This window comes from Monodon monoceros, unplaced genomic scaffold (genome assembly GCF_005190385.1).
Source record: "Monodon monoceros isolate NGI ecotype Baffin Bay Population unplaced genomic scaffold, NGI_Narwhal_1 Super_Scaffold_21, whole genome shotgun sequence".
NCBI lineage: Eukaryota > Metazoa > Chordata > Mammalia > Artiodactyla > Monodontidae > Monodon > Monodon monoceros.
The window spans coordinates 151842801-151854381 of NW_021703778.1; positions in this window are offsets into that span (position 1 = coordinate 151842801).

An 11581-nucleotide genomic window follows, 5' to 3' on the forward strand; every position below is an offset into this window, starting at 1 on the left:
TCAGGTAAATTCATTCATTTAGTCATTTAACAAATAAATATTGCACATCTACCTATGTTCTAGGCATTCTGCTAGACACTACCCTTAAGAAGTTCATAGTCTAGAATCTTATATGTTTTATATTTGATACATATTTATTTTTAAAGAGGATGTATACACTCTTATGTAGCACATCATCCATTTTGTTTATGTGCATCAGTGCAAATATGCCCAACTTGGTCTAGCACACTTAAAACTAAAGACATCAGACTTCCCTGGTGGCCAGTGGTTAAGGATCCACCTGCCAATGCAATGGACATGGGTTTGAGCTCTGGTCTGGTAAGACCTCACATGCCATGGAGCAACTAAGCCCGTGCACCACAACTACTGAGCCCGCATGCCACAACTACTGAAGCCCACGCGTCTAGAGTCTGTGCCCCACAACAAGAGAAGCCACCGCAATGAGAAGTCTGCACACCGCAACAGAGTTGCGTGTGTTGCCCCTGCCTGCCGCAACTAGAGAAAGACCGTGTGCAACAACGAAGACCCAACACAGCCAAAAATAAATAAATACATAAATTTATTTTTAAAAAACTAAAGACATCTTCAAGTGCAGAAGAATATCTTATGAATTTTGGCCCCATTAAACAAAGAGGTTGAGACAATCTATATATTTAGCATAAAAACAAAACATTAACTAATAGTTTATTCAAGCAAATTAAGGAAATACTACAGATATTTTTCTTAAAATTTCCAGGTAAGATAGAAATCAATAATTCAAATCCCTGATTGTGAATACAATTGGAATGAAATTCAAATGAGCTTTCAGGAATATATTTGCCAACAGGTTATTTCTCATTAATCCTTAACAATTACCAATTATTACTTATATTTTGTGCAGAAGTCCAGTATAAGGTTAGATCAATTAGGCAAATAAATTCAGATTTCATTCTGATAACTTTTTTAATGAAATTCTAGTAGGTCTTAAAGTGCATTAGTTAGATTTAGAATTCTAATCTAAGTGCTATGAAACCCTATAAAGTGAGCTTATGAGTTAGCTTATCAGCATTCCTAAGTATGTCAGAATATTATCTTTTTATTGTTCTCCATCTATATCTTAGGAAACATAGAGCTGTTCATAGGTATAGAAATCTTAACTACATCAGATTTAAGAAACACCAGACAAACCAACATGCCTCTGACTATTTCCCCAACCTACAGAAAATCATCTAATTTCTCCATTAAAGGTGGCTTCTTTTGGGTTCAGACACTGAGTCATCAAGGGTGGCCTGATTACAATAATGATGTCCATTCAGTGAGTGCCTAGTCCACTCTAGACACTGTGGCAAGTGCTTTACATACTTATTCCCCAAAACATCCCTGTAAAATGAAATCTTTTCCCAGATGAAGGAAGTGAAGGTAGAGTGGTCACCTAGCCAATAAGTACTGAAGCCAATATTTAGCCCCTATGTTCTTCCACTGTGCCACCCTGAGTCACTCTATTAATCCATTATCACTTTTGGTGGTCTATCGTACAGAATTTTACGATATTACACTTCAAGATAGCTGAAAACTATGAGAGAAATAGTTTTTACTGAAGTACAGTTGATTTACAATGTTGTTTTAGTTTCTGGTGTACAGCAAAGTGCTTCAGTTTTTTATATATATATTTATACTTTTTTTAGTATATATATATATATATATATATATATACACATATAGATACTTTTTCAGATTCTTTTCCATTATAGGTTATTAAAAGATATTGAATATAGTTCCCTGGGCTATACAGTAGGACCTTGTTGTTTATCTATGAGAGAAACATTTTTAATAGCAGAGAAAATATCAAGTGATACATCTGGGGAATGGGGCATTTATCATGGTGATAGTAATAGAATTGGTCTCTTTAGAGAAGAGTGGTAGAAAAAAGGAATACACAAGGCTGCACAATTTTGAGGACATTAATATAACAATAATTATTATAGCTAGCCTTCACCAAGGACTTAATGGTGCCCATTCACTGTCCTAAGTATCACACATATCTTATCTGATTTAAACTCCCTAGATCAGAGAAGTGTCTCAAATTTGAAGAAATCTCAGGGAATCACGGTGACAGGGAAACTAAGACTTGCCAAACAAACTTTGTCTACTTCAAGGACATTCCTTTTAGAAAGCTACCTTGAAAAGCCACCTTGTGATTATCTGGACACATCACAGGCTTCTAATCTAGGACCTACAACCTTAAAAAGAAGGGCTTATAATAGCCATTTTAATGGATATGAGGGGATATCTCATTGTGGTGTTGATTTGCATTTCCCTAATAATTAGTGCTGTTAAACACCTTTCCATGTGTCTGTTGGCCATCTGTAGGTCTTTGGAAAAAATGTCTATTCAGCTCCTCTGCCCATTTGTTAATTGGGCTGTTTTGTCGTTTTTGTTGTTGTTGAGTTGTATGAGTTCTTTATATACTATTTTGAAGGGTATTATGCTAAGTGAAATAAGTCAAATAGAGCAACACAAAAACTATATGATTTTATATATTTTTAATATGTAAAATACTAAATAAATTAAAAAGCAAACAAACAAAACAAACAAGAACCAAAACAAATGCATAGATACAGAGAACAGAGTAGTGGCTACCAGAAGGGAAGGAAGTGGGGAGAAGGCAAAATGGGTAAAGGGGGTCAACAGTATGGTGATGGATGGAAACTAAACTTTTGGTGGTGGTGAGCGTACTGAGGTGCACACAGAAGTAAAAATAAAATATTGTACACATGAAACTTACATAATGTTATAATCCAATTTAAAAAGTACTTATATAATGAGCAGGGACAGATCCAGGTTTGTTAGGCCTAAAGTTTATGTAATTCGGGGGTCCTTATTTCTAAAAAACACACAAAATTGTGAATACAAAATTGTTTGTGAAACCACACAGTGGTTATAACTAGTCATGGTTAGATTAGCTTATATTTTCAAAATTTACAAACACATGTGATCATGTGAACACACTGTAAGAGCTCTTGCCAGAGACTTGGAAGGGGTTTGTGTGAGGGGTCTTAAAGCTTGAGTCTCACTGGATTCACTGCCTCTCACAATGAACAAGAGTGAAGTGAGTACCTTCAGCAGAATGTTGAAAAAGTAGTCATCAATGAAGTTGTAAGTGGAGGGAGGATATCCTTCAAATTAACCACTTGCAGCCCATCAATTTAACAAAATGAACTTTATAACCGGTAGATCTTGGGAACTGAGATAAACGTTGCAACTGATCATCCAGCTGGAGACTGAGGCACATGTTATCAGGTTCAAAAGTGAGGGTAAAGGTACCTGACTGGCAGAATGACAGAGTGGCTTATTGTTACACTCCTTAAACCCCTTCTGGGAAGCAGCAACCACCTCTCCCGCCTGAATGTGTCAAAACACATCAGAGCATTAGACAAACAACTCAGACGTTTCCCACATTTCCATTCTTGTATATTGACCCAAGGGACAGGGAGCAGCAAGGCCTGGTGAGGCAGTGAGCATCCTGTTACACATGACCCTCCCAACAGCGCACAATTCATTTCTTGAATTGCTATCACACCCTGGGCCCCTTTGTTTCTCAATAACAGACTCATTTTTCCCTCCACCTTGTAAAATCCACTTAGAAGAAATTTAATGCAGTCAGAGAGCATTAAAAAAAAATTCCTTAGTGGGACCACCCATTAATAATGTTACCCTAGAAGAGATAAAGAAAAATGAAGTATAGATACAAGAATCAAAGAGATCAGGTGAACCAGATGCTAATGGCTTTCATAGAGAATGACCTAATGAAATGCACTGGCATGGTTTTCCTTTCAAAAGCAATCTTGAAATGAAAGAAAAATATCTTAGGCAGGCTGAAACATACATTTTTAGATGATGGACACAGACTGACTTCCTTATTTGCACCCTTAGAGTTTTCGGAAGGCCAAAGAGAGTGAACCCTTCCCTGCTGTTTATTTGATTTGGTCTGAGTTGAAGCCAAGAGATGTGGTGATGGAAGTTTTGGAAAAACAATTAAAAAGAAATGTATGCAGTGGTTTTTCTGGGATCCTAATTAACTGGCCCATTTCTAGGTAACATTAGGGAAGTTGTGGGCAGTGATTATTCTCTCTTTAAAGTCCTAATTAAAACGTCGAACTGTAAGATAGAATGTCTTCAAAGCTGCATGTAATTTGATTGTGTTGGCTTACTGGGAAAATGGCCTTGGAAATACAAATAAACCAGCCACTAAAAAGATCCCAGAAGTCCAGGCTTTATTCCAGAAGTATAATCTGTTGAACCAATAGCATTTCATAACTAACCACTCACCGAGTGGTAGACATCCAAATGTCAAAGCCAGTTTCATAACACGGTTAACACATAACATGCTGCACAAGAATGCCTCGCCATAGCACACTTGGGTTTCAAAAGGGTGTTTGGGGTTAGTTCACCTACAAATTCTTATCAGCCAGCTTTAAATGTTCTCATTTGATGAGTTTCAGAAATGGCTGGCACCCTATCCACTTTTTAATTAGCTCTAAAAGAATTCCTGCATACAATGGCAGATTTTTGTTACTCTCAAGCATTAAGATCTCAGGCAGACTGGAATCCCTATCACATCTGTGCATGACCATTAGTAAAGCTGTCCTTCACTTAAGAAGGTTATGACACTTTGGAATGCAAATAACAAAAAAGCCAATCAAAAAATGGCTTAAACAGTAAACATTCCTGTTGTATATCAAGTACAGCAGTTGATTCACACAGCATCTCAACAACGTCAACCATGATCCGCTTTCCATTTTTCCACACTGCCACTCTCAGTATGCCAGCTGCTCCCCTCACTGTCACACTTTGTTTGCATGAGCTCCAGCATCACCCCCTCATATAACCACATCCAAAGGGAGAGAAACAGGAATGCTGCCTTTCATGCATATCCTTTTATCCTTTTCTGGACACCCCGCAGCAGGCTTGCCATAACATTTCCTTGCCCATAATTGCATCACATGCCCACGCCTAAACCAAACAGTGTCAAAGGGAACTACTACGACTGGATTCGCTTAATCAAGGCTCAGATGCTACCCCCACAGCTAAGGGGAAATCCAGTCTCCCTGATGCACATGTCATACTGATGCTGCAAAACAAATCATAATTCTCTTTGCAATGGAAAAAAATGGAACAGTGTCCACCCCAGAGGTAGCATGTCTATCGCACCACTGGCAGTAGGGTTGAACACTGAGTTGCATTTCCAGTGATGGGCAGATTTACTGACACGTTCACTCATATTCTCTCTTCTGTCCCCACTCATGGCAACACTTATACAAAATACCTAGTCGAGAGCTTTGTCTATGAATACGAGAAGAAAACTATTCACACCTTAGAACTCATCCATTCATTCACTTGTTTATTCACAAATGTAGTTTGAGCATCTACTAGGTGATGGGCGCTGTATTAGAGATATAACAAGAACAAGTCAGACATGGTCTCTAATATCAGAAAGCTTATAGCTGAGTGGGGAGAATACATAAAGGCAAACAGGCAGAATAATATCATAATCCCTGATGGGGAAAACACAGTACAGTAAAGTACCTGAATACTATAGTATCATAAGTGCTTCGATAGCAGAAGTCCTGGGCACTATATAGATGCACAGAGAAGATGGACCTCACCCAGTCTCCTAGAGGAAGAGATTCCTGAGGTAAGAAATGAAGAATGATATGAGGATGGGTTGTAAATAGAAAGAGTTAAAAGGAGACTAAATGAACCCCACAGCCTTGGCCCTCATCTAATTAATACTGAGTAATTATTTCAAAACTTCTCATATATATATATACACCACTAATTTCTCAAGGGTACCTATACCACTAAAACAGGGATTCTTAATCTGAGGTACATAGATGTAATCCAGAAGATTAATGAATTTGGAGAAGAAAAAATACAACTTTATTTTCATCAGCCTCTAGCTGAAATTTAGCATTTTCTTCAATAATAAATATGAGCAAAAAAAACCCCACAGTAGTGTTATCATCACCCATGACTTTGGTAACAATAGAAATCATAGGTATTTCATATTACTCTACAAGATGATGCAGATGTATTAAAAAAGTGTTCAAAATTGTGGCACTTAATGACTACTGCTAGATATTGTTTTTAAAGCATTTATTTTAAAGAACATGATTGCTTTTAAACATTTTGACTGCTGTATTTCAATATAATTGGCTTCCTTTTTGATTCTATATATTTTATTTTATGCATCTAAAAGCAATAGTCTGAGAAAGGGTTCATCGATTTCACCAGACTAATAGGGGTGCATTTCTTCCCAGGTCAGACTCAGTACTTGTACATGAGAGACTTGTGAAAGCTATGAATTTAACTTTTGCTGTAATTGTGCCTTATGCCCAATTAAATTTTTTTTTTTTTTTTGGCGGTACGCAGGCCTCTCACTGTTGTGGCCTCTCCCGTTGCGGAGCACAGGCTCCGGACGCGCAGGCTCAGCGGCCATGGCTCACGGGCCCAGCCGCTCCGCGGCATGTGGGATCTTCCCGGACCGGGGCACGAACCTGTGTCCCCTGCATCGGCAGGTGGACTCTCAACCACTGCGCCACCAGGGAAGCCCTGCCCAATTAAATTTTGTATTTGATTCTCAGCAATGATAGCCCAGTGGCTATAAAAAATATTATTTTAGGGCTACAATAAAGGTCCCTGAGTCTCTGGGTTTGTTGTTTTCTTTCTGTACGAACTTCAGAACAATCAGAAAATCTACCCCACACAAAGTCCTTGGAGTCGTCATTACCATCATAATGGTCAGCTTCTTAGGCACATGCTGTAGTAGGCATTTCACCACAATCAACATTGGTGATAATTTGATTAAATGAGATGTGACTGCACGCCATGGATTACTAGTACCTAATTTCAGCATTGTATTCAAGTACAAAAACATGACCAGACCAATCCTCAAATCCCCATTTGGAGTGTCCATTTCCCGGGACCACATGTGGAACCAATATTTGTATCAGTCAGTGTCCAAGCAGGATCTAGAAACCACAACAGTTATATGAACAGAGAGAATTTAATATAAAAATTTTTTAATTTTTATTGTAAACTTAACTAAAAAGGCAAGACTAGAACACTGTGGCGAGGTTCAGTAAACTTGTTGTACAAAGAGCCAGACAGTAAACATTTCAGTCATATGGTCTCCATTGCAAGTACCTGACTCTTATAAAGCAGCCATAGATAACACAAACACACGTTTGCCTGCCACTGCATTAAGGGATCATGGAAGTATCAGTAGCAGGAGGCAGCCACACACCTTCGCCTAGCAGAACAAATAGGAGAGGCTGGAATTTTAAAAATCCTGGATCTAGAGGAAAGACCCAGTGGAGATGAAATTCAGGCTTCTGAGAAGGTGCTAGCTGGTGCTGCTATCTCTGAGGTGGTGCCATAACCCAACTCTGCCAGCGTTGGAAAATCTGCAAAATGAATTCAGCTGTTGTTATGGGAGGATAATGCTGATGCAAAGGTGAAGAAGTATGGCACGGTCATAGGAAATAAACAGGAAGCCCATATACAACAGACAGGAAGGAAAAAAAATCCCTTCTCCCTCCCCCCGCCTTGCCATCTCCCTCTAGTGGCCTCCTTTGGTATAGCCTAGTAGGGAGCCAAGTGCCACTGAAATGTGGTATGGAAAGTCTTAGCTTCACCATCACAAAGTGATGTTTAGAAGAGTGGGCTTGGAGCTAAGAAACAATAGCTTTATACCTGGCACAGGAGTTGCTTTATAAGCTTCACAGACTGCTAAAGGATATTCAGTATATAAAAACCAGTTCAGAATGAACTGGCTCAACTTTTACATGAACTCTGATTACTGAATAAGCCTATTAAGTAGTCTACCTGAACTCCTTACCTCAGTAAACATTCATTTTCACCAAAAGAGTATTAAGAAGTATTGTCTCCCTTGTTACCAATTTGAAAGAAGAAAAAGAACTATAATCAGTAAAGGCAATGACTCTATTCAGGTCACTTTTAAAAAAGAAGAAGGCACCAAAGCTGAGGCTGGTTCTCCTGCTATTATAATTACCACTTCTGGGCATATACAGATGGTACCGTAATCTCTTCAAAATCTACTGGGAAATTAAAAAGAATACTAAATTAATGGAGCATTTTTAATAAAATAGTAATGTTTTTTAATGGAGTCCTTCATTGCTATGGGTGGCAGAAATGAACTGGAGACAGAGAGATGATAATTAGTTAGCTAATTTCTTTATAGAAACTAGTCTTTGGTAAAAAGGACCACACATTTTTTGCCCTAGGATAATCTCCACTATTAATAATCATAGGGATTCTGAGGAATAAAAGAAAATAAAGTACACTCCAGGTTGACATGCCATGGTTGGAGGATCCATCAAATATTCCAGATTCCAATTTTCCCAAGGATGTTTACACCAAACAACACAGCAGACCATGTGATATTTGGAATTTTTTTCCCTATTTCTCATGCTGTGTCTTTGAAGAAAGAAAAAATAAAACCTTTGCAAAATTATATTACCCTCCTGAAACTATCTCTGATTAGTATCATTCAAGGCTTGATCACTTCCCTATACCTTGCATCACTGTGACATTTTTCTTTTTTAATATGGTTTCTTCCTCAGTCACAATCAGAGGCTGTGCTAACTGCTCGGTGCCCAGCATTGCCTGAGGTACTATAGGATTCTTAGAATGGCTCCCATTGTCAAAATGTTTACTATATGGTTTGGAAAGCAGAATGGAAACATATGAAACTACTGGATTCAACAGAATGTTAAATGAGGTCATTTCTTTCCCAGCATCTGAGTTAACAGGCTTATATCTTGACAAAGAGAAAATGAAGAAACATTCATGAGCTGAAGTATGTTGCCCAAGGTTTTAAGTTAAAAATATGATTTAGACCAGGCCTTGAAGGATAAGTAGAATCTAAACCAAGGAAAGTGGAGCTGAGGAAACAGCTGAGCAAAAGCACAGAAGCAAAAATAAAAATTCTGACTTAAGTGAGACAAAGGCTTATGATTTGCGAAAAGAACTGTGTGAAATAAGGTTCGTAACAGTTAATGGAAGCACTCGAAAATGGTTAAGTATGAACTTGAAGCAGGAACTTCAAGTAGGCAGGATCACACATGCTCAAAGTGGGGCTTTGAAAAGATTGATCATAAGTATAAAAAATAGTTAAGCAAAAAGAGGGCAGGCCTTGTAAGGGATGTCAAACAGGGGTCTACTCTAGTGGCCCAGGCATACGTAGTAATAATCGTACTAGAGTAGTAGCCATGAGAATAAAGAGTAAGACTCTTGGAATCCAGAAATTGAGGTCACAGCGGAAGCTACACACCAGTAGTTGACTGCTTTGATAGCATGTTTCTCAGCACCCTGGGTCCCCTTCTAGCCCATCAGCCTTACCATGTCCCTTCCCAGCCTCATATGTCGATTGCTCCAGGATCCAAAGACAGCACCGTGCCCCTGGAGGGTGACCATGAGCTCTTTTGAGGGTCATGCTGATCATGTTGATGCACAGCTTTTAGTCTTTTTTGCAGTGTTTCCCCACACGGTGTTTATAGATCCTAATAACTCCTAGAAATCTTCCTTTCTTTCCCCTAAACCGAGGGAATGATTATCCTTCCTGCTTTATGATTTGATGGAAAACCAAGGGACACAGGAGAGCATAGCTGATCCCTTCATGCTTTCTTCTCAAACCCCCATCTTATCCAGAACATCTGGCTCTTTGCACAACAGGATACATTCTTGTCTTACCTGACTTTTCTAGTCACTACCCTCATAGCTCTTCTAAAGTATCTCCACATATTATATAGGTACTCAATGTTTTGGTTTGGTCTTGGTCTTAAGCAGTTTAGTTATATAAGGCTGTGCAATACATTTTTATACTATATCATTATAAGCTTGTTTTAGTCTATTTTTATTTATTTATTTTATTTATTTTATTTTTGGCTGTGTTGGGTCTTCATTGTTCCACACGGGCTTTCTTTGGTTGCGGCAAGCAGGGGTTACTCTCCCTTGCTGTGCACGGGCTTTTCATTGCGGTGGCTTCTCTTGCTGCAGAGCACAGGCTCTAGGTGCTTGAGCTTAAGTAGTTGTGGCACCCAGTCTCAGTAGTTGTGGCTGGTGGGCTCTAGAGCACAGGCTCAGTAGTTGTGGCACACTGGCTTAGTTGCTTGGCGGCATGTGGGATCTTTGCGGACCAGGGATCAAACCGGTGTCCCCTGCATTGGCAGGCGGATTCTTAACCACTGCGCAACCAGGGAAGCCCTAGGTGTTGCCATTTTGCATCTCAATAAGTGAAAGTAAACATGCTAATCTTTTGCATGTTTACATTTCTTGCTAAGGTGCTAGAGATGCAGAAGTAGGTGTCTTGATAAGAAACTTTAGAATTTCTAAACTTTAAAAGGCATGGAATTTACTAACAGGTGAGTAAAATTTCATAAGAGCATCTTTCTCTTTACTATGTGCTAAGAGATAAATTGTATATAGGCACAAACCCTCAGGATTTGAAATGTCACATTTTGAAAAGGCTCCTACAGTATTCCTTGGAAAATAACTTTAAAGGAAAACAGAAACCAATCTGAAGATGCTTCTCTCTTTTTTTTAAACAGTGTCATTTATTCTTTAGCACAGCAACCCCAAAACAGCAGTTTATAATATTGTACACTCCAGTCTCAGACTATTCACAGTTAATAACCATTATCTTTTCCTGTTTGATTCACCAGGCATAGATTTTCATGAATTTTCTCTCCTAGTCTTTCAGAAGGTTCCTCCCCTTCCATTCTTTAAATCAGCTTGTTCCTCATAGTTTCCTACCTCTGAAATCTGTCTACTAAACACACCCAATTTCTCAATTTGTGTGTATCTAGTTGCAAGATTTTGTTACTACCTGTGATGATTGTTTAGACAAGCAAAAGATATTCATTCAATCCACCTATAAACTTACAAGAAACTAAACTTTTACCAACTACATTTGCTTACCAACCCTGCACTATTTAAATAACGTATTCTTAAGGGCTAAGTTCCTGATATGCCCTTCTCTGCCTGGATTAGAAAGGAAAAAAAAGATGGCTTGAAATATCTTTGATAATTAGAAGTAATAAATGTAAAATAGAGTTGGATAAAGAGAATATACAAAAAAATTTAATGTTATCAAAATGTGTGTATATAGTAGTTTTATATAATAAAGGCATATAGAAGGAAAATAATCAAATCATCTTAGATATATCAGGGAAGTTTAAGAATGAATACTTTGTTGCAAAGAGATATCCAGTCATTTAAATATTCTCCCTAATCACCTTCAGGTGAATGGTCCTGTTGCAAGTATCCTGGGTAGCCTATGGAGATACCCAGTAGTAGGCTCTTCTCTAAAAGAATCTGACAATTCAGTTGGAGAGAAAAACAAGTAGAATAAATATTAAATTAAATTAGAAAAATCTATCACAGGTGCATAACTTTTGACCCAGATATGTTATTTCTCAGATTTTGGCCCAAATAAACAATGATGTATAAAACCATATGGGTTTATAGAATAATTTTTAGAATAACTAATCTTGGATAAATGACAAGATAATTTTAAAAG